We start from the raw sequence: 25,039 nt of genomic DNA on the forward strand, positions 1-25,039 counted from the left end.
GCACAGATTATGCAGCTATGCCCCTTCTGTCTAGGCTATAAGGTAGTAATCACCGCCACCAACCACTAATATCAGCTACTAATAAGGCCCTTAACAAAGGGTGTCCAATTATTACTGTGCAATATTATTATCCAACTGGCAAGTGTGACTGAACAGCAAGGCTTATTTGGGGTGGCTTGGACAGTATCAATATATACATGCAATATACTCTAGAGCTTAAATTATCTCTACAAAAAACAGCCACAGTTGAAAGGTTTAACAATTATTTAATAATAAATAAGAACACAAGACAATACTTCTTACTACACAGTGGTAGTCAAGAGTTCAGAGATCACAGGAAAATGCTTAAATTAATACAGTAGAATAGTTCTGACATCAATACGGGAAAAAAACAACTAAACTAATCTTCCCATTTTCTAGCTATATCTAAGAGAAAGCACAGTTCTAAAATAAACTTACATATAGAGCAAAGCAGTGCTGGTGATATTGGATGTTCTGAAGACAAATGCCAACTGCTATCTCTCTGTCTCTGAGAAAGTCCTTTAAATTGATAATACATCCTGCTGACTCATTTTAGATTACATCATTCTTAACAATTCTCTGGTTTCCCATGTTATCTAGCACTTGGTCAGAAAACCACAGTAATTAAAGACATTTTATATATATATATATATATATATATATATATATATATATATATATATATATGTGTGTGTGTGTGTGTGTGTGTGTGTAAAATTTAGCAATTAACTCTGGTCTCAAAACAAAAGAAAGAATCTGTTGGGTTAGACATCACGGCTCTGAGTTTGAGATCAAACAAGGCTTGACCTATCGGCTTTCTTCCAGGAGAGTGCACTGTTGTTTCATTTGACGTTCAACATTTAACTCCATTTTCTTCCATTTAAGATAACAAGCCTGTGGCTTATATTAATATTTACAAATGACAGAATTATCTACAAAATTCTATCTAGCTAGGCTGGCAGCCTTCACATATCTTCACACCACTATTCAGGGAATGTTGAGAAGCAGGTGTGAGCTTCAAACTGCTGTACACAAATATCTTCAAAATTTTCTTCCCTGGAGGGACAAAATCAATTTTTGATGAAGTACATGATAAGGAGGAAATATAAAAGTTTGCCCGACAAAAAGTGAGCTGTGAAACAGAAGGAGATTCTTCTTCTTGTTCTTCTGGTAATAAAGATCACAGAGAGACAGCGCCACTGAAACCTTTTCTAATGTTTCAACAGAAAATGCTTGAGAGAAGGAAAAAAGCACAAGAGTTGAATAGAAGAGTTAAGAATACACTGGAAATGAAGCAGAGACAGGATTTAGGAGAGGGAGATGAATAGGAATAAAACCAGTAACTTGGAAATCGACAACTGTGGGATTACAAATCAATAATTAGATTTTTGAAACATAACAGAACAAGAAAATGTGGAAACTATGGACTTTGTTAAACTTGTAGGGGACTTTAAAACATATGCCCTACTTCATGTCATTAATGTTCGGAAAAATACTTAGGAGAGGGGAGGAGGAGGGAGAAAGTTAACTGTAAGTAAACCACTTTTTCTTAATGGTAATATATTTATAGTGCATGATTTTCTTTACCTCTATAAATTAAAGTTTTCTCAGTTATTTTAAATATAATAGGGATACTAATGTAAACAGGTGCGCCTGTTTTTTTTTTCTTTTTTCTTTCTCCCTTCTCTTTTTCTCCCTGTTCACTTTTAAGAAATGTAGGTACTGCAATGTAAAAAAAAGTGAAAAATCTGGTTAACAGAGCATGACAAAAGAAGAAAAATTAATGTGCTTTTTCTTATTCTTGCATATGAGGATGACTGGATTGAGACCATTATTCTTGATTTACAAAACACGTTTTAAGAGAAAGCAAGTAAATGAAAAAGAATATTGAATATTACAAGTTTTTTTTTTTCTAGCAAGTAAATGTATGCTTAGTAGCTATTTTAAATCTGATCCTCAAATCTCCAGGAGACAATATGATAAAGAGAAATGGCTAGGAGATGTTTACCCAGCTGGAAGAGCTATAAAGATAAGACAAAACCAAATAGCACTTAGTAGAAGCACATGCTGCTCCATGCGTCCTAGTATGGAAAAACTTTCTTTTAGATTAACTCAAGTCTGTGAGTTTTGTTCCTGTTAGAATGGTAACACTTCAATATATAAAGATGTACAAAGTATTGTGTGTCATTATTAAGTTTATAGGTTTTAATAGGTAATTGGGGTGTGTCTGCTTGTTTTGCTTGAGGGCTTTCAATAAAACAAAAGTTATGTAAGATGTGACATAGGCTAAAATGGATATGAAAAGAAACAACTGTATATAAAAGATCAACCTGCCAAAAAGTATATGCATGCAACACAAAAGCAGGAACTAGACATTTAATAAAAAGCTGTTATACATAAAATATGGGAATAATAACTCTTTAATACAATAATGCTTTCAGTAATTTCTTTAAATGTCATTGGTATAAGATAAAAATAAAAAAGAAAGAGTAGTGAACTATGTTTAAAACTGTACCATGCAAATAGCTATGCTACAGGAGACACTCTTGGAAAGAAGTGAACATGTGAATTTGAAGAATTTCAGGATAGTTATTCAGTGGAATACCTGGGAGAAAGGAAAACAGAAGTACTTATATTAATTGTAAGAGGAGCTCCAATAGTGACAGAAGAGGATACAAAGATAATAATGGTAGACTTGTAGTACTAAGGAGCTACTGGCAAGGGGGGAGGATTACACTGGCCTGTATTTATATTCCACTTAAAACCTCTATAATGGTGCTTAAGAAATTGCTGGGAGAAATAATCAGCTTTCAGCAAAGAATATTACTTATAGGTGGGAACTGTAATTTGATTTGTAAGAGTGAATATATGTCTGGGGGGCCCAGAAGAGAAAATATACCAAAGGATGGCAGATTTTTAAAGAAATTTATGAAAACATCTGGCATGGAAGATGTGAATTCTGTATGAGGAGTTTGGAGTAAATTTACACATTATTCCCCAAGGTAAAAAAATTGGGATAGCCTATACAGAATTTACGTTTCACAGCAACATGTGCATTTAATTATAGGTCTTGTTACACACTCAATAACTACTGTAGTTCAGATCAAGCACCAATAATAACTAAAATAAAAAAACAGGGTAATGAAATAAAAATGAGACACAGGCGCTTTCCCACCTATCTGTTGATAAGAGAGGAATTTAAGGAATAGGTAGTGGAAATTATTCAGCAGATGATAGAAGGGTGTTCTGAAAATATAGCTAGGGAGTGGGATAAAACTAAAGTGGAGTTTAAAAATAGGTTGGAAATAAAATAAAGGGAGATATGGTTAAGAAGTAGCAAGAATTATTTAGAGAGACTGACAAATGTTAAAGTATTGCAAAATAGGGGGAATCTCTCAGAAGAAGAGGAGGAACAACAGCAGAATACTAAACAGAAAATAAGGGACTACACCTCAATAATATGCAGGAGTTTAGAAAGACTGTTGTTATGCAACAATTTTTTGATAATGACTCTAGAGCACAACAACTTTTAACACGACGACTCAGGCCACTGAAAGTAGAAACGTCTGTCACCAAACTTAAGGAGCATAAAACAAGAAAGATAACAACAGATCTTGTAAAAGTATTAGAAATATTTCAGAAATGCTATGAAAGTCTGCATAAAGCAGAGAAATAAGGAAATCATGAAATGATACAAATGGAAAATTTATGGAAGAATTAAATATGCCAAGGTTAGAGGTAGATGAGGCTCAATTACTAACAGTTAGGATAGGAGGAGATGAGATAAAATGGTGATGTATAACCAGTCTACAGGAAAGTCCCCAGGAAAAGACAGTATTCTTGTGGTAGTCTGGAGGCTAGGAGGGCAAACACTGATAAACATCTGGAAGGTTGTGTTTAACAATATTTTAAGAGGAGGAGAAGTACCGACATTCTGGAAGAAAGTGGTTGTAACTGTAATACCTAAAGAGGGTAAAGCTCCATCAGATCCAGCTTCATAAAGGCCCATTTCAATACTAAGCCATGATTATAAAGTGTTAATGTCTATAATGGCTAAAGAATGGCAAAGGTGATGCCAAAATTGATAGATATGGATCAATGTGGTTTTGTAGTGAGGAGGAAAACATTTGACAGCAATAACAGAACATTGATGTTCCAGAGGAAAGCAGAATGTGAGAAAGTAACACTGTTGTTGGTGGGTCTTGATGCAGAGAAAGTTTGATAGAGTAAGCTGGGACTTTATGAGGAGGGCACTGGAAGCATTTTCATTTCTGATAAAATTATGAGGTTGAATAGGAGCATATATGAGGGATCGGAGGCACAATTTAAAGTGAGTGGGTTCCTCTCTGATAATTTCTGCTTGAGCAGAGGAACCAGGCAGGGTTGTCGCATCTATAACAGGAGATCGAACACTAAAAATAGCGCTCTTCTATCAAACTTAAAAACGCGAAACCTTAAAATGTTGAAGAAACAGATCAGCTATTTTTTCCCAGGGAAAAAGGCAAGACAATGTACCTAACACTTTAGTCATAGGTGACTCTATAGTCCGGCACACTGATGTCCCTCTCACCAGGTTGAATAAGGAGAAAATTACAGTCAGCTGCCTGTCGGGTGCCAGGATCTGCCACATAACGCATGCACTCAAGTCACTCCACAACAAGTACAAATATGACTCTGTCATTGTCCATGTTGGAGTGAATGACTTGAGACGTACCTCCCTGGACTACATGAAAAGAGACATGGAAGAGCTCTCGGATCATGTGGCCCAGGCAGGTATGACCCTAGCCCTGAGTAGCATCCTGCCTTCGCCCAGAATGATACCACAATATAAGGATAAAATGATTGACTTCAACAATTGGCTAAGCTTATGGTGTCATTCAAAGGGGATCCAGTATCTGTCTGCCTGGGATGACATGATTGACAGACCACGATGCTTTGCCAGAGATGGTCTGCACCTGTCGCCCCTGGGATTCAGGTTACTGGCTAAGGCTCTTGCCACACCTATAGTGCCTTTTTTAGGCAAACTTCAAAGGACAAAACCGCCACCGTAACAGGTACAAGCATGCAAAATCTGAAGGTAATGCTACTCAATGCTAGAAGTCTAAACCTCAAAATGCACTCTCTCGAGGCACTCCTAAAAATGGAGAACATCGATATCTGTGCAGTAACTGAGACCTGGTTCAAGGCTCCAGAGAGCACCCCTGCAATACCAGGCTACAACTCTTACCACACTTTTCGGCCACCAAACCAGGACCGAAACACTAAAGGTGGAGGAGTGTCAATATTCACCAAGGATATTCACACCACCAGGCTAGTTGGCCAACACAATGTGTCTGAAATTCTCCAAGTGCAACTAACACTAGGTAAGACTGCAATCCAAATTGTAGCTTGCTACAGATCCCCACCATACCCCAAGATTCTCACTACACCTTTTAAACATACTGGAAAATATTAAGATAGAACCAAACACCCTAATACTGGGTGATTTTAACTACCCTGCCATTAACTGGGAAAACTACTCATGTCCCAACACCTTTGCACAACGGTTCTTGGAATTCATAAATTCCAATGCCCTGGATCAACTAATCCATAGTCCCACCAGGGGCTCCAATATCCTAGACCTGGCCATTACCAACATGGCAAATCAATGCTCCATACCTATGGTCACCCCCTCGTTAGTCAGGTCTGACCATAAGCTAATCACCCTTAACATCCACATCCCACCCCACCCCAGTAAAGAAACCACCATAAAAATCTTCTCCAAAGCCAACTTCATGCTACTCAAGTCAGAAGTGACAAACTTCATGACGCCCATGCAGACGAGAACTGAAAGTTCAACTGCTGAATCCTACACTAAGGCACTGTACGAGCACATCCACTCATGCGTGAATCGTGCCATCCCAAATAGAACCAAAATGCTCTCATCCAAAAAAGGAAGCCAATCTGGTGGTCCCCTGCCATAAACAAACTTTACAACAAAAGGAAGAAACTTTTGCAGAAAAGAGGAAAATCCCAGGATGCAAAAAACTCCCTTACTAGCCTCAGTAAGAAACTGAGATGCCTCATAAAATCCTCCAAAGCTAGTTATAAAAATAAAATTGCCAAAGATTCCAAAGACAACCACAAAGCATTCTATAACTATGTCAAGAATCTAAATGGCAATGCTCAGATCTGCTCTGAGCTAAAACAGAATGGCAATAAATATACTGATCCAAAGGATATTGCCAATATCCTGGCAGATCGATTCGGTGCCAACTTCACCCCCCTCTCAACCCCTAAATGGCCCATCTCAATACCGGAAGATTGCCAAATTCCAGTAATAACGGCCACACAGGTACAAAACGCACTCTCTAAAGCCAAGAATACAGCATCCATGGGACAAGATGACATCCCGGGCTGTGTACTACATGAACTACAATATGAACTGGCACCTCACCTAAGTGTCATGTTTAATCATAGCCTCACCTCAGGTTTCATGCCCACTGAGTGGTGCAGAGCTACAGTTATCCCAATCCACAAGGGGGGATCCACCTTGGAACCCGGAAACTACCGTCCCATCAGTCTGACAAGCCTCATCTGCAAGGCCATGGAGCGTATTATCATGGAACTTATAAACAAAGACATTGGCAACCTTCAAACACTGGACCCCACCCAGTTTGGGTTTGTGAAGGGCCGATCTTGTCTCCTGAACCTGATTGACTTCTTTGAATCAGTCTCCAGAGCCATGGACAAGGGTAAGGTGGTCCACTCAGCCTATCTAGACCTTGCCAAGGCCTTTGACACCATCCCCCACTCTGGAATCATAGATAAACTTACTAAGTTGGGTATTAATCCCTATGTCACCCAATGGGTTGCTAAATGGCTTACTGATAGAACCCACACTGTAAAAGTAGCCAACTCCAAATCCAGCTCCCGACAAGTGACAAGTGGAGTACCTCAGGGTTCAGTCCTGGGGCGCTCTTGTTTGGCATCTACTTCTCTGAAGTACAGGTCAACACTAAGGGACTCTGGCTAACAAAGTTTGCAGATGACTGCAAACTGGGAGCCATTATTGAATCCCCAAATGATGTGGATACTCTACAAAAGGGCCTTACAGAAACAGATGCTTGGTGCCAGAGCCATGGGCTCAAGCTCAATGCCAAGAAATGTATTGTTATCCCCTTTGGGAAAAAACATGTATCCATGAATTACCATATAGGTGGCAGTACACTAAACACAGAAAGTGTGATAAGAGACTTAGGGACACAGATGGACAGTGGTCTCACCTTCGATAACCACATCGCCACAACAGTCAGGAAATCCTTCTATGTGACACACCTCATCACGAAGGGCTTTTCATCCAGAAAAAAGGAGGTCATTGTCCCACTGTACTCATCCCTCATTAGACCCATTATAGAATACAACACCCCATTTAGTATGTACCTCTCAAGACATCTGCAATAACTGGAAAGGCCTCAGAAATACCTCACTAAAAGAATCACAGGCCTAAAGCAGATGCCCTACGCTGACCGCCTTAAAAAACTCCAGCTATACTCTGTCGCATATAGTCTACTCAGAGGTGATCTCTGCTTAACATACAAGGCCATGTCAAACCCAGAGCTGTTGGACATGCTACACTTAAAGAAATCCCAATCCCTCAGAGCTACACGCTCCAGGGATCTAAACCTTGTCATCACAATAAACAAAACATGCTGGAGGGATAGGTTCCTGACCCAGAGACTCCCCAGACTCTGGAATAGATTGCCCATACATGTCAAGCAGAGTGCCTCTTTGGACATCTTCAAGAGGAACCTTGACGTTTGGATGGGAGAAAGAAAATTCACCCCAGGGATCACGTCAGTCGCCCTGCTAGACAGGGGTCCAGGAAAGTAAATAATGTGGGAAGAAATAGCCAGGGAATTGTTATGGCTAGGCTTGTATAGGCCCTAGGGCTGATAGCCTAGTACCAACCTATGAACCTATGAACCTATGATCCAAAAAAACAAAACAGTGTACAGGGAAAAAATTGATGTCCCGTGCCTTCATCATTTTCAGGTTTCGCATTTTAAAGTTCGATATAAGAGCATTCGCTCTTCTGATAGGAACCCGGGGTGTTCTCTTTCTCCTTTGTTATTTGCATTATATTTAGAACCACTAGCAAAGAAAATAAGGGATTTAGAAATTCAAGGATAAAATTCATACGGTAGTCAAGAAAGGCTGCCTCTATTAACAGATGATATTATTTTATGTCTGATAAAACCAGAAAACAAGATTACAGTGTTGTGGAACACTGTAAGACAGTTTCAAATCTCTTTGGGATACAAACTTAATGAAGCTAAAACAAAGGCAAAAGTGGTAAATTATGTACCCACACACGAATTGGTTCAGCAATATCCATATTTATGGCAGCATGATATAATGAAGTATTTAGGAATATGGGATAAAAATTATTCCAGTGTGGCAGCTAAGGATAGAAACTAAACAAAAGATAATACAAAAACTGAGAAATTGGAAGCTCTGTTATATGGATATGGATAATAAGACACACGCAGTTAAAACTTGTTTAGTCCCTTTAGTCTTATGCACAGGTCAGGCATATTTTTATCAACCAGTGGAAAAGCTGTGGGTAGTTATTAATAAAGAGTTATACGATTTTATCTGGGAGGAGAAGACGGCAAGAGTCAAGTGGGATAAGCTGATTCGTCCAACAGAGCAAGGCAGACAGGGATTACTTGATTTGAATAGGTATTTCAGAGGTACACATTTAATGCTCCTATATATATAGCACAAGGAGAAACCTATAATTCAAAGTGGAAAGGGATGATGATGAAGGAAGGGGAAGCTCAAGAAACAAGGAGAGAATGGGGTTTTGGATGCAGACCTTTAACCTTTAAGGAAAACAACAATAATCATATAAAATATTATATTCATATACTAGCAGAAAGAATTCTAAGAACTTGGCCAAAACAGGAATGGAGAAAGGAGATTCTGCTGATAGGGATGACTGCAATTAGGGATACAGACAACAGGCAAAGGGGGGGCTGGAATTTATTGAAGAAAAGTGGTAAAGGAAACTAGGTAGTGAGAGCAGATAACCAGAGAGGAAAGGAAAATAGAATGGGAAGATGCCAAGAATTTATTTGGACTGCAGGTTAGAGATTGCCTTCCCTATCAAGGACTGATATCAGAGTACATGCAAAGAGAAAGAAACAGGGGGCTCCTAAATGAAAGACCAGCACTCATAGAGTTTTTAGTAGAATCTAGAGCAGAAGCTGCTGTTCATCATGGGAATAATTAGTCCAGCATATAAAATATTGCAAAATAACTATAAGAATCAATCATAGGAGGTTAGAAAGGATTGGTAAGAGAGATTCAACAAGCAATTCAAAAAGAAACAATGGGGGATATATGTTTGTTTCCCAAATAGCCAACAACATTTAGAAGATTTAGGATTTTTGCTTGGAAATGTTTACATAGATTTTTTTATACACCAAGTAGACTCAAGAGAAATTTTCCTCAGGTAGACAGTAAATGCTGGAGATGTGATAGGGAAGAAAGAGGTAACTGAGAACATATTTTCTAGGAGTGTAATGAGTTGGCAGACTTTAAAGATTTCCTGCAGACTACTGTATCAGAGATACTGGATGAGCAAACTGATGTTAACTGAGGAAATGATTTTGCTGAGCTATGATACAGAATCAGAATTGTCTGGACAACGAAAGGCTTTTCTGAGTCGAATTATGGTGGCTGCCAAAAAAGCAATTAATATAAATAGTAATCAAAGTCTAAACTAACTGTACTGGAAGAAGTAAACAGGACTGGATAACAGATATAAATAACAGAGATAAAACAACTGCAACTGGGATCTTTAGAAAAGGCTAGGATTAAATTACATAGGGAATTGTGGGAACAATACATACAGGGGAGGAATGAGGTTTAAAGGAAGGGAGGATCTGAATGAGCTATGTAATGTTTGACTGACATTGCTTGGGTAGATTATAAGTGATGTATAATGTTTGCAACTAAAATTGTATCAGTATGGTTTGTGATGTAAAATGCTTGCAACTGGGATTATGTCAACATGGTTTATTTTAATTTATATAAATGTATGACTGCCTATGTCATAAAGTGATAATTTAATAAAGATGTTTGTTGTTTAAAAAATAAAAGACCATATGAATGATTGACATTTTGAAAAGTCAAAAAACAAGCTAACAGCACAAAGTGTTTATGCAGGACAGCATACACCACTGAAACCCCTATACCACCTGATAATTATATTTATCAACACTGAGATTGCACTACAGTGGGGAGAAGGACAAATTCCAGGATCCCTACAGTAGCATGATCTCAGTACAAAGAGTTTTACTTTCTAATATGTAGATCATATGGTCTCGACCATATGAAGTTTGACATTTTAAAAACGAGATCATATGAACTAGACCCAATACATATAGAAATAAAGTTGTCTAAATCTATAACTCTGTCTTTATCCCTATATCAATATAGATCTACACACACACATATATGTATATATCTAAATCAGTCTATCAGTCTATATATATATATATATATATATATATATATATATATACACACACACACACACATACATATATATATATATATATATATATATATATATATATATATATATATTCAAATTTTAAGTGGTACTGTACAATTCAGTAAAACATATGCCACACAAAACCAAAGCAATAAAACACTGGAGGACACAAACTTCCCAAGGAAGTCAGTATCACACAAATAATATTAATAATTAAAGGCTAATTTAAACAGGTTTGTCTTCAGCAGCCCTTAAATTTGCATAAAGTAGGGGATTCTGTGCTGAACATAGGCAGCAGACTTCAAAGGTGCAAGTGGTCAAAAGAAAAAGAACATACATCTGAGGCTATTAAGCACAAGATTGCAACTACTGGCAACCTGAACATGGCACAGAAGGGTACAAGAACAGTGGTAGAGTATTTTTTTAATTAAGAGGAATGACGGTCACACAGGGCTAAGCAAACCAGAACATTGTATATAACGGAAAATTGAACAGGTAGTCACTGCAGACAACGCACACCTGCCATAAGATGCTGCCAACCCAACATAATGGAAAGTAGCCATGCTGCACAGTTCTATGCCAGCTGGAAGAGGCCAAGCTCTGAGTCTACAAGTTCCAGGTACTACACGTTGTACTTATTCAAGGGAGAGGAAACCAGCCCTCACAAGGCACAAATGTCTGATAAAGGTACACTCCTATAGTGGACGCTTGAGAATCTAATAACAGCCAGTGAGTGGTACTTAAGTGTCAGTCTATCTAGGGTTACTGTAATTTTAGAAACCTTTGACACAAATTCTTGCTTGTCACCTCCACTGTTTATGCATTTTCAAAGATGGTTCACAGCAGTCCCATTATATGGCTTGGATTGCCATGGCAAATGTCTTGGAGGCCTTAGGTTTTACCTAGTTAAAAATCATCCAATGATGAATGCAGACCATACCATCTACCACAGAATTAATAAATGACATAGAATCCTGAAGAAAGAAGAGTTATAGCTGTATGTAATCAGCATAGCCTAAACAGTATAAAGTCTCACCTTCAAATGAGTTATCTTAAAAATAACAGAACACAATGAAAAAAACGCTACCCGAAATTAAATATTTTCATACAAGGTGGTAAGGAAAAGATTACTTAACTCCAGAAACCACCCTCAGTGATCACGTGGAAAAGAAAGAAGGTAATCCATTACAGGACCACCCCTGAGATACCACAAGAAAAGATCAAGCATTCAGGCAAACCACTGCAGGACCACCTCTGAGATACCACAAGAAAAGATTAGGCATTCAGGCAAATCATTGTAGGACCACCTCTGAGATACCACAAGAAAAGATTCAGCATTCCAAGAGGGTCTTATAGTCAACCATGTCAAAGTTTAATAAGAGATCAAGCAGGACCAAAAGAGAACAGGTGTACTGAACTTGTCCAGTTAGCAGGCCAGTGACAACCCGAGTGAAGGCTGTATCTGTATTGTTTAATCTGAAATTCAGACTGAAGTACATCACAGATATTGTGATCCTTGTAATATGACTCGTTATCAATATATCTTCATCAGAGGAAATGGCTTCCTTGCAGTAAGTCAGTAGGAGTTGTACAGCCTCCCGACCACCAGAAAGAGAGCAGCTGGTCAAGTTGCCACAGCATAGACCTCTGAGCACAAATATAGAGATTTTTCGGGGAGTGTCAGTGAAACATATCACTAAAACAGGAAATCATAACATCTAGGTTTACTGACCGTTTGTATCCAACTTTCTGGACAATTTTTAGTAAATACCTTTCCAGGAAGGAACAAAAGCAGGCCTCATGCAATGGAAGGTACCGACACAGTTTGTGTGAGACCCTTATAGTACATTTCATGGGGGTCTCTGGTTCCTTCAGCATTCTTACTGGTATTAGTCTCGCTAAAACCTCAGTTGCACTGAAGAAAATGTTATCCTCCCAACTGAAGAAAGTTTCTTTCTACATAGTTACTCAAGCTAACCACTGTAGGTCATTTCTACAGCATATTTTGAAATCACGTCAAGAAAAATTAAAGCCTTCTTCAAGAAATTTTCAAGCTGATAAATTTATATCTATGTTCTTGAAATCTGTAAGCAAAAGAGCTTTTAGGCAAAGAGCAATAAAGGGCTGACACTCGCTGCTTGTTCTGCTTAGAGCCAGACCATAACATGGAATTATCAGGAAAAATAGGCTACTACGTAAGCTGATTTAAAGACTCTTAAAGGCTCTTAATTCTTGTTCAAATGAAAAATATAAACTGTTACAAAAAGAAATATAGGAAAAAGTAATTCTTAAAAGTATAAAGTTGGAAACAGAGAAAGCGGAAGAGAACTTAAAAAAAAGACCAGATGCGCCTCCAAAAATAAAGTAACAAACCCTTTCTATTCTGGTGAAAAAGAGATCTCCAATGGCAGCTCCCCAAAACAGGGAGTTACAACCTGTCTTCATCGTATCAAAAGAACCACCACCGAAGTAAACGTGAATATGTTAAACATTTGTTTGTCCATCTGTCCCAAGCTGTGGTTGAAAAGGGTCCCTGTAGTGGCTAACAAATAAATAAACTCTGGTACCGCTGACACACCACAAACAATACTGTGGTGGAGCGGACACTAAATGCACACTGGACAATCATGGAACGGTCTACTGTCAAAACAGCACTAGAAGTTAATACCACAATCCAGCCACGCGCTAACACTCTGGTGCACCCTATACTTTTGTCTGATTACAGACTTATGGTGAAAGAGGTATACACAGTTGTTGTCAGAAACAGTCTGAGCAGCAGGAGGAATCTGCTCTGTAGAGCCAACCCATGTCCATACTTATGCTCACATTATGTGGACCTTCACAGTTACTTGCAAAGGGCCAGGGAAAGAACTGAAAACATACACGGAGCCCTTGTGCTCTGTCTTCTCAGGGTGATAGTCAACTTTGTTAAGTCCATGGGTGGGCAGTGGGGCTGCCCAAGGCACAAGCTTTTAATAGGCATGAGAGATGATTGCCAAAGCTGCAGGTAATATAATGGGTTCTTAAATTAATGTATTTAGTAGCATAAATGTGGTAAGACTTTTGGAGTTTTTTTTTTTTTTTTTATTTTGGTCCTCGGATCTGTGGAAATTTTTTTGGGTCCTCAACATCGTGTTGTGGAGGTCTCAGTTTCGGTACTTCTCAGAAACCAGATGACTTAACCCTGGCTATGCAATCCACATATATTCTTCCCATTATACTGATTCTGACCATGATGACACCTTATGACAACCACACGGTTCAACAGTCCAGCTATTACTTTTAATGATAATTATTTATCTGGCCATTGGTGAAGTCTCTTCACCTAGACACATTACGCTGTAATGCTCAAGTCAGCAGAATCAAAGATCAGTATTCCTCCTATGTTCTGCTCTTTTGATGATTTATTAAAACATAATAGTTTGTGTCCAGACACAGAGGCTCCCGCACACAAGTGTCCTGATATGACATGGAAACATTTAGAGAAGAGGTCAGACCTGTACAACTGTTTAAAAGCAAACCACACATATTTAGCTCTGTCTACTGCCTATCTAAGCAGGAAATCTCTGCCTGTGGGTATATTTTCAACTGAAAAGGAGACAAGGTTGCTGTACAGACTTGGAAAGGTTTACGTTTCTATTTTACTGGCAATCAGAGCTACAAATTACCTGGGCATATGATTTCCTACCACTGTAAAAATTTTACGCAAATGTAGGACACTACAAAATATCTGCTATACTTAAAGAGACAAACTCATCACTTAACATAAAACTGCAGACAACACAGGAGCAGGGAAATATCCTCGGTCTAGCATTCCTGTATCGAACAGCGCAGTAGAAATCACCACATCTCATCTTAAACACACTTTCCTGATGAGGATTACTTATAAAGTTGCCAGTTTTAAAGACAATAATTACCTCTACTTCTTTTTGTCATATATTTTTCCTTTAATCGTGAGAAGGAAATGCAAAAAATCTTGTAAGGACTGCCGCCATAAATGTATGTTGGAATATGAATAATACGTTATGCTAACTGAGCATGTGTTTGAATAAGAGAAATGCATACTGAAATTTGAAAATATCGAAACCATAAACATAAATGCAGCATTCCTGTCATTTTGGTAACTTAAATAAAATGGTCTTCTGCTACTTTTTACCTTTTGTTGAGTCCCTGGATTATACACTGTGCATAATTATTGTACAGACCCTTCACATCACCCTGAAAAACAAGATAACATACTTCCGGCCCTGATTTTCCACACTCTGTAATGATGATATTCTTTCCACAGCTAAATATGCAGAATAACACAAGTGCAAGGTTCATACAAACATATGAAGAACAACCACACCATAAATACCTATCCTTTTCCCAGAATGCATTTTCCTCCCTAAACATTAATCCCCACAATGCCATGTAATAAAAAGCAGCACAGCAGCTAGTTTCTTTCTGTGGTATTTCAGTGCTATTCAGTTTCCTCTGTGTAGTTTGAATGAAATCTCACTGTACTTTACTTAGGAATGTGTTTCCCTGGCTGTTACATCATCACTAATAAAAATTACAGAATGGAGTCTGTTTACATCTGAAGGGCTGTTACTCCTTCTTAATGATCATCTCCTGTGACTAAGACTATATATTTTTAAACTTCCTTCCCCATTTTTGGATTTTTTTTTTTTGGAAGGAAGAATTAATTGTGCTTTTTTTCACAAGTAGGCCTGGTTCATATTAGTTCATAGGTAGGTACTAGGCTATCAGCCCGAGGGCATTTGTAAGCCTAGCCAGAGTGTGTTGGCTTTCGCCGCCCCACTGATTAATTAACTGATCCTTTGTCAAGCAGAGCCAACGAAGTGATCCCACGGATGTATTTTCTGTTACCCATCCACTCGTCAAGGTTTCTCTTGAAGATCCGCAGTGGTGGTGTTGCGGTAGCGTTGTCACCTCACAGTAAGATGCTGACCGGTTCGACTCTCAGCTAGAGCGTCTTCTGCGTGGAGACATGCGTGAATGGGCATACCTTCGTTGAAGGTTGTGCGTCAGGGCTGGCAACTCAGCACGTAAAAATCAACTGCCAATCATTAGCGGACCAGAGTTCCGCTGTGGCGACCCCTAACTGCGAAAACCGAAAAACACAACAACACTAGTTGACTTCCTATGCCATATCTATAGGCAGTTTATCACAGTGTTTTAAAGTATTTTCAAGGCCATTGACGAGGGGAAGGTGGTCCACACAGCCTACCTGGACCTCGCAAAAGCCTTCGATACAATACCCCACTCGGGCATTATAGATAAGCTCACCAGCTTAAATATAAACCCCTATGTCACTAGATGGGTTGCAAACTGGCTCAAGGACAGAACCCACATGGTTAGAATTGCTGGAGCCATGTCAGACTCCAAACCAGTTACAAGTGGCATCCCACAAGGCTCAGTCCTGGGACCGCTCTTGTTCTGTATATATTTTTCGGCGGTACAGGCTAACACGGAAGGACTGTGGCTGACCAAGTTCGCAGATGACTGCAAACTGGGCGCCATAATCAACTCTCCAGCCAACACAAGCATCCTCCAAAAGGGCCTCATAGAAACAGACAACTGGTGCCAGAGCCATGGCCTCAAGCTAAATGCCAAAAGTGTATAGTCATCCCTTTGGCAAAACAAAGTGCCCACAAATTACCACATAGGTGGTAATCCATTAAGTACAGAAGAAGTCATTAGGGACCTGGGGACCCAAGTTGATAGCAATCTCTCATTTGACAACCACGTGGCCAAAGTGGTTAGAAAAACATTTTATATAGCCCACCTAATCATGAAGGGATTCACATCTAGATCAGGAGAGGTCATCGTGCCTCTTTACTCATCCCTCATCAGGCCCATAATTGAGTACAATGCCCCTTTTGGGATGTACCTTACCAGACACCTGCAGCAACTGGAAAGACCCCAAAAGTACCTCACCAAGAGGATCAAAGGGCTCAAACAGATGCCATATGCTGCCTGGTTAAAGAAACTCCAGCTCTACTCAGTGGCATACCGCCTGCTCAGAGGCGATCTGTGCCTGACGATAAAGCCATGTCCAACCCGAATTAATGGACATGCTGCACCTCAGAAAATCCAAATCCCATCGAGCCACGCTCGAGAGACTTGAACCTCAGCACTGAAATAAATAGGACATGCTGTAGGGACAGATTCATAACCCAGAGGCTCCCTTCACTCTGGAATAAAATCCCAGTCCAGGTTAGGCAGAGTCCCACATTGACTCTCTTCAAGAGGAATCTTGATGAGTGGATGGGAGATCATAGGTTTACCCCGGCTATCACTTCTGTGTCACTGTTAGAGAGAGGCACAGTATACTAACCTCAAAAAAAGGCATAGCAAAATTAATTTAAAATGGGTGGCGAAAGCCAAACACACTCTGGCTAGGCTTATAAATGCCCTAGGGCAGATAGCCTACTATGAACCTATGAACCTATGAAGAGTGTTAGTGAGGGGCTCTGCCTAATGTAGTTTGGAATTTTGTTCCAAAGCATGGGGAGTCTCTGTGACAGGAATCTATCCCTCCAGCATGTTCTATTTATTGTTGCGGCGAGGTTTAGCTCACTAGAGCGCGTGACTTGCAGTGACTTGGAATTCTTTAGGTGGAGCATGTCCATCAATTTTTAGAAAGGTGTAGTGAGAATCTTGGGGCATGGTGGGGGATCTGTAGCAAGCTACAATTTGGATTGCAGTCTTACCTAATGTTAGTTGCACCTGGAGAATTTCAGATGCATTGTGTTGAGCAACTAGCCTGGAGGTGTAAATATCCTTGGTGAATATGGACAATCCTCCACCTTTAGTGTTTCGGTCTTGGTTTGGTGGCCAAAAAGTGTGGTAAGAGTTGAAGCCTGGTATTGCAGGGGTGCTCTCTGGAGCCTTGAACCAGGTCTTAGCTACTGCACAGATATCGATGTTCTCCATTTTTAGGAGTGCCTCGAGAGAGTGCATTTTGAGGTTTAGACTTCTAGCATTGAGTAGCATTACCTTCAGATTTTGCATGCTTGTATCTGTTACGGTGGTGGTTTTGTCCTTTGAACCTTGCCTAAAAAAGGCACTATAGGGGTGGCAAGAGCTTTAGCCAGTAACCTAAATCCCAGGGGTGACAGGTGAAGACCATCTCTAGCAAAGCATCGTGGTTTGTCAATCATGTCGTCCCAGGCAGACAGATACCGGATCCCCTTTGAATGACACCAGAAGCTTAGCCAATTGTTGAAGTCAATCATTTTGTCCTTATACTGTCACAGGATAACAACATTAAAGACAACAGAAGTACCATACACTGTTATACTATGTACCCACACAGATACTACAGATCAGTGACTAGCTTCATTTTATTTAATTTACTGTTGTCAGCCAAGGAAGTGGTTGGTGTACAGTCACAATTCTGGCAACAAACAAAATATTTGCAGTCATACAAGTATCCATTTTACATTGTAAAGTACTAACTGGGCAAGATGGTAAAAGAAATACTGTTTAATTTAAAAATACAGACTAAAAATTAAAAGTACAAGCAATAAACATCTAACAGCAAGCAGCTAAATGTGTACTTATTATAGTACATATTTAATACTACTCCAGTTTAGGGTTTACTATCAAAAAGTTGAGTGCATGCAAGCCTAAATATCCCTGCTTATGTGACTGAGCCTCTGTATAACATTAAGTGCATAATGATAACTGATTTTGTAGGGCTTAAAAGATTTATTTTATTGCTTCCAAAGCTGATGGATTAACATGCTATTACTGTACCAGTTATTTTTTTAAATGATACATTCTTTTGGTCTTATATTTTGTACCTGGTTATTTGAAACTTTGCTATATACAATTTAATTACTATTGCATTTGATAAGATGATAGTTTTGTGGCCTAATTAGTAGAAGTAATAAGCTAGACTTCTTGGCCTGTGGTACAAATTTTGTGATAGCCCTCCTTCCATTTGCAGTTTCAGGATTAATTACATCCTGAATTGAATTATCATCTGCACTGTGGGTACAATATGGCTCTGTCTTGGGGCCATTACTGTTCAGCGTGTTCATGCTTCCAACAGGAACAGTCATCAGCAAGAGATGGTTGAAGTAACACTCTTACAGGGATGACATGTTAAACCTCTCCTTCCTTCAGGAGCACATGTTGGACTTTGAATCAGTTGAGGGTAGTTTGGACTCCATCTTAAACCTGACATGGAATAGCTGACTGAACCTCATTCCTACCTTTAATCCCAAGGCCCTCCACTGGTCTTGGCTTATCTCCTATGGTTACTCATACTAGGGACAGGTGGGTGTTTCTATGAACAGTATAGAATCTCGGCACAACCCTCAAAAGTCAGCTATGCCTAAGGGACCAAGTGCCAGATGATACTACATCATCTTGTTTTCAACTGAGAAACACCTTATTCCGTATGTTTACCATATGCTGGGCATGTAAACAAACCTGTCTCCACTTTCTGACTATATCATCAAATAGTATAGTACCAAATCATCACTCCCTGCACTAAAAAATAAACTGAATCTCAGCCTTAAAGATAAACCAACAAAGTGATTCCTAAAAAAATCAAAATATACAAAAACATAATGATTTTGGCCTTTAAAAGTAAACTCATTATACAAAAAAAAAAAAAAAACACTGCACTGCTAACATGGCAGGAGAGGTCCCATATGCAGCCTTGGTAACCTATACTCTATAGCTGGCCACATACTAGGTGACCAGACTTCCTGATAGCTCTCTTTCTCTTGACAAAAGTTTATGACGTTTCTTCTTATTGGCTAGAGACTCAATGGACCCTCAGGTTTCCAGCACATGCATCATAACACAAAAAAGGAGCACAGGGCATCTGCCTGCAGCAGATGATGAATGTGAAAACACACATACATAATATTCACTGACATCACTGCATGCTTTCCATGAGGGAAGGGGAAGCTAGAGAAAAAAGCCTCTGCATACCATTAAGATGTGTACATACTAGGGTACTCTGATCCCCTCTGTACCAAAGCTATGAAACAAAATTGGGGCACCTAGGTGTTGCAGATGACAAGCATCAGGATAGGGAGCAATATCAGAGAAAAAAATGCAAAGTGCACTATTAAATGTATGAAACACACAAACTTTAAAACACAAAGCAGCACTTACATAAGTACATCAATAAATCATACAAGCATACCAACATTAGAGAAAAACACTGCAAACAATTTCAGCAAAATTGTCAACACAAAAAAGGCAAAAAAGTTCTAACAGTTAGAAAAAACTCCAGCAAAATGTTATTCCACAGTAACTCAGAAGAAACTATCCCACTCACACATAAATGCAAAACAATCTACTTAAATCCTGTGAAAAAATGCTTCACACTCCAAAAGAACTAGTCCACACATTCACATGGGAAATAATCAGCAACAGTTTATACTGTAGCAAAAAGTGTAAGTACTACACAAAACATTCATATACTTTTCCTTTACCCCAAAACAAATACATCTCCCCTCACTGGTCCAAATAAGTAATTTTACAAGTTAGCACTAATAAACCATAAGCACTACTTACTCTTATACTACCTTGTCCCAATTCAGTTCCTCTAGCATGTCCAAAGGTCAGTCAATGGTTTCCTCTCCAGTCCAGCTGGTGAATCTGGGAATTTTGAGGCAATGTTACAACTGTCTCATGTATACAGACAACCCTCTCCTCCTCCAAACAGGTTTGAATATATGTGAGAGATGCAACCATATTGCCAAACTGGAGGCTGAGCTCTCTCATCTCAAAACTGGTGAAGGTAACCTCACACAACAGATGTTCCAGTATCACATAGTCCCACCACAACAGCGAACCAAACACATAAAAACAAAGGCTCTAAATAAAAATCTACCTAAGCAACAGAGACCTCCAAAGCAGACATCCAAGCAAACGCTACCCCAAAACAAAACACGTACAACACATAGCACACAAATTCAGTGTGCCAAGCAGTCATAGCCCTTAAAGCTGAATAACACACCTGATACTCTTGTAATAGATGACTCTATTGTCAGACACACTGACGTCCTGCTCACCAGGCTGAATAAAGAGAAGGTCACAGTGAGCTGCCAGTCGGGCGCTAGGATCCGCCACATAACGCAAGCACTCAGGTCACTCCAAAGCAAATACAAATATGACTCAGTCATTGTACATGCTGGCATGAATGACCTGAGCGTGCCCTCCCTCGACTACATGAAAAGAGACATAGAGGAGCTCTCTGATCATGTAGCCCAGGCTGGTATGACCCTGACCTTGAGCAGCATCTTACCCTCACCTAGAATGATGCCACAGTATAAAGACAAAATGATCAATTTTAACAATTGGCTAAAATTTTGGTGTCATTCAAAGGGGATCCAGTGTCTGTCAGCCTGGGATGACATGCTCGACAAGCCACGTAGACGGCTTGCACCTGTCACCCCTGGGCTGGATATTGGCAAAGGCTCTACAGTGCCTTTTTAGGCAAGGCTCAAAAGTCAAACCCAACTCCATAGACAGCACAAGGAACAAGAAACTAAGGGTAATGCAGAAGTCTTAACCTCAAGATGCATGCACTCGAAGCTCTCCTCAGTATGGAGAACATCGATATCTGTGCAGTGACAGAAACCTGCTTCAAGGCTCCAGAGAGCACCCCAGCACTACCAGGTTATACCTCATATCATGCTTTTCGGCCCCAAAACCCGGACTGAACCACAAAAGGAGGGGGAGTTTCCATATTTATCAAGGATATCCACACCTCCAGGTTAGTGGCATTGCACGAAGTATCGGAGACCATGCATGTGCAACTGACAGTGGGCAAGACTGCTTTTCAGTTACCCTCTCAAAGTCAGGAATCCCACTCGGCTTTCCTGAAAACATTGGAGAACATGAAGATCTCTCCGAACACCATTATACTGGGCGACTTCAACTACCCAAACATAGACTGGGAGCATTACTCAAGCCCCAGCACCTTTGCCCAAAGGTTTCTGGAATTTATAAACTCAAATGCTATGGAACAACTAGTCACCACTCCCACAAGAGGGGAAAACATACTAGACCTGATCATTACCAACATGGGGACTCTATGCTCCATACCAGAAGTATATCCCTCATTGGTAAGATCAGACCATAAATTAATTTCACTGGATAGCCACATCCCGACTCCACCCCCAGCCCAGAAAACCACAGTGAAAAACTTCTCAAAAGCGAACTTCACACTTCTCAAAACTGAAGTGGAATCCTTCAAGGCCCCAGAGCCAGTGGAAACTACGGCCCAAACTGCAGAATCCTATATAAACGCATTCTACGGACATCTCCAGGAATGCATGGATCATGCTATCCCAAACAAAATCAAGACCCAATCATCCAAAGGCAGGCGTCCAGTCTGGTGGACCCCAGCCATAAATAAACTGTACAACAGAAGGAGGAAGCTACTACATGATAGAGCAAAATCCCTAAAAGGGAAGGCATCTCTGATCAGTACTAGCAAAAAATTACGATCCCTCATAAAATCCTCCAAGGCCAGCTTCGAGAGAAAAATTGCACAGGACACTAAAGACAATCTTAAGGCTTTTTTCAGTTATGTTATGTTAGGAACCTGGGATGCAACTCCCAGACTTGTTGTGAGTTTATTCTAAACGACAAAAAACACACTGAACCCACAGACATCGCCAATATCCTGGCAGACAGGTTCAGAAACTTCTCCACCAAAAGAGCAAGTATCTATCCCGCAGAGTGCAGCCTCCCAAACATCTCTGATGCTCAGGTGAAGGCCTCCAAAGCAAAACACTGCTTCCATGGGACCAGATGGCGCCCTGGGCCCTACATGAACTCCAAGAAGAACTAATCCCTCAAGTAAAACTGCTGTACAATCTCAGCCTCACTACAGGATATGTGCCCAAAGAATGGCGTACAGCAACAGTGGTCCCACTCCACAAAGGTGGCACCATAAGCCTGACTAGCCTAGTCTGCAAGGCTATGGAGAGGATCATCATGGAACTCATAAACAAAGACATTGGGGACCTACAGACACTAGATCCTACCCAATTTGGGCAGATCCTGCCTTTTGAACAAACAGTCACCAAGGCCATAGATGAAGGGAAGGTAGTCCACACAGCCTATCTGGACCTCAAAGACATTTGACACAGGCATTATAGATAAGCTATCCAGCCTAAATATAAACCCCTATGTCACAAGATGGCTCAAAGACAGAACCCACAGAGTCAGAGTTGCTGGGGCCATGTCAGACTTGAAACCGGTTCTGTCCTGGGACCTCTCTTGTTCGGTATTTACTTTTCTGAGGTACAGGCCAATGTGGGAGGACTATGGCTCACCAAGTTCGCAGATGACTGCAAACTGACTCTCCAGCTGACACAAACATCCTTCAAAAAGATCTCGCAGAGATGGATAACTGGTGCCAGAGCCATGGTCTAAAGCTAAATGCCAAAAAGTGTATAGTCATACCCTTTGGCAAAAACAATGTGCCCACAAATTACCACATAGGTGGTAACCCATTAAGTACAGAGAAAGTAATTAGGGATCTGGGGACCCAAGTTGATGGTAATCTCTCCTTTGACAACCACATTGCCAAAGTGGTTAGAAATACCTTCTACATAGCCCACCTCATCATGAAAGGATTCACATCTAGATCAAGAGAGGTAATCATGCCCCTTTATTCATCCCTCATCAGGCCCATCATAGAATACAATGCCCACTTTGGGATGTCAATTAGAAAGACCCCAAAAGTACCTCACCAGGAGGATCAAGGGACTCAAACAGATGCCATTTGCTGCTCGGTTAAAAAAACTCCAGCTCTACTCAGTTGCAGAGGTGATCTATGCCTGACATATAAAGCTATGTCCAACCCAGAATTAATGGACATGCTCCACCTCAGTAAATCTAAATCCCTTAGAGAGGGACTTGAACCTCAGCACAGAAATAAATAGAACATGCTGGAGGGACAGATTCATAACCCAGAGGCTCCTTCTGGAATAGAATTCCAATTCATGTTAGGCAGAGCACCTCACTGACTCTCTTCAAGAAGAATCTTGATGAGTGGATGGGGGGATTACTTCCATGTCACTATTAGACAGAGGCACAGTAAACTAAACTTTAAAAAGAGCACAGTATACTCAAATCAGGCTTATAAATGCCCCAGGGCAGATAGCCTAGTATGAACCTATGAACATAAAATCCTACAATCCCAGCACACCCAGTAAAATCACTGCTTCAGACACAGCATTCATCTGCCATTATCCCAGTCTTCCAACAGCTGATTTTCTTCAAGGAAGGTTGCTTTAATAATTATGGCATTTGACTTTTTCCACCTTGTGTTCTTTTTCAGTGTTTCTGGATTAATATCTCAGTTTACCCATCTTCTGTGCCTTTTGTGTTTGGCTGGATTTTCATCAACTGTCCTATTCTTCACTAAAAAGCCTAACAGTTATTTCCTGCCTACCTAGAAATCTGGACAAAGTCAGAAATAATGAGGGGTGGGGACAAAGGCCAAAAAAGAGAGACAATTTTTAAATATTGGTCTTACAAACTTAGAATGTTTATAGAATAACAGGTTTTGCACTGATATACATTTTCTGAAGGTATGAAGTCTGCAACTCCAATTTTCTGTCATTTTTCTGACTCCGCTCCTCGATGATTTGGTGATGATGATAAATTGGAAGGTCATCTAGTACTGCTTCAAAGGAGCTGAATAAGTCATCCTCTAAAGTAGCAGCATCTCCTGACTAACCTCAGTACTCCACTACCTAAGTAGTCGGAAGCCATGGTGCTGTCACCTGTGATCAAACTGTACCCAGACTACCTTTTGGTGGATGAGCTCAGCACTTCCAAGGCAGATATAAAGCTACACCTGCCATGCATATAACTTACTCTGTCCCTTCTACATTTATAACAGAATTTGAAAATAAGATATTAGCTGGGATATACCATTGTTCAGTATCTCAGTACACATCCCATATCCCTATGTTTGTTATCCCTCTGGATCAATGTCCTTCTTCACTTAGAACACAAAGAAACAAGCCTTTGTGGCTTCCAATATACGTCCCTGAGATGAGACATACACATCAGTCAGTCCTTCAGTGTTGTCTTCCAACGATAAGGGGAATTTTTAAACGACTTCCAATCATTAGCATATTAGTCTAATCCTGACAGCTGGATAATGGTGCTCACAGAGCTGAAGAACATTCAAATCATCACTCTGCCTAAGACTTTGCCCCCCCCCCCCATCACCAGCAGACTTCAGGCTTATTGTAAATAGTCGTATCATTAAGATTTTTTTTTTTGTTACTCTTTTGCTGAACCTGCCCAGTAGCTCCACACCTTTGACAAATTGGGCCATTCATTCCATCAATTCCACAGTCTGAACCACTGAATGAACTTGGGTTTCACCATGTTCATAATCAGTGCTTAGAGCTGGAACAGTGGTGGACCAAAGTGGGCAGCTGCCTGATTGTTAGACGATAGGGG

At 40.1% G+C, this 25,039-nt stretch overlaps 1 protein-coding gene across 1 annotated transcript in view; it reads right to left on the minus strand.

Annotated features, from left to right (window-relative positions):
- Positions 1–25,039, minus strand: part of PPP1R9B (protein phosphatase 1 regulatory subunit 9B) — a 1,137,073-nt gene that overhangs the window by 560,473 nt on the left and 551,561 nt on the right. The gene's annotated exons all lie outside the window — the stretch shown is intronic.

The sequence above is a fragment of the Protopterus annectens genome, chromosome 13.part0 (assembly GCF_019279795.1).
Source record: "Protopterus annectens isolate FY-2018-M chromosome 13.part0, PAN1.0, whole genome shotgun sequence".
In the NCBI taxonomy this organism is placed as follows: Eukaryota; Metazoa; Chordata; order Ceratodontiformes; family Protopteridae; genus Protopterus; species Protopterus annectens.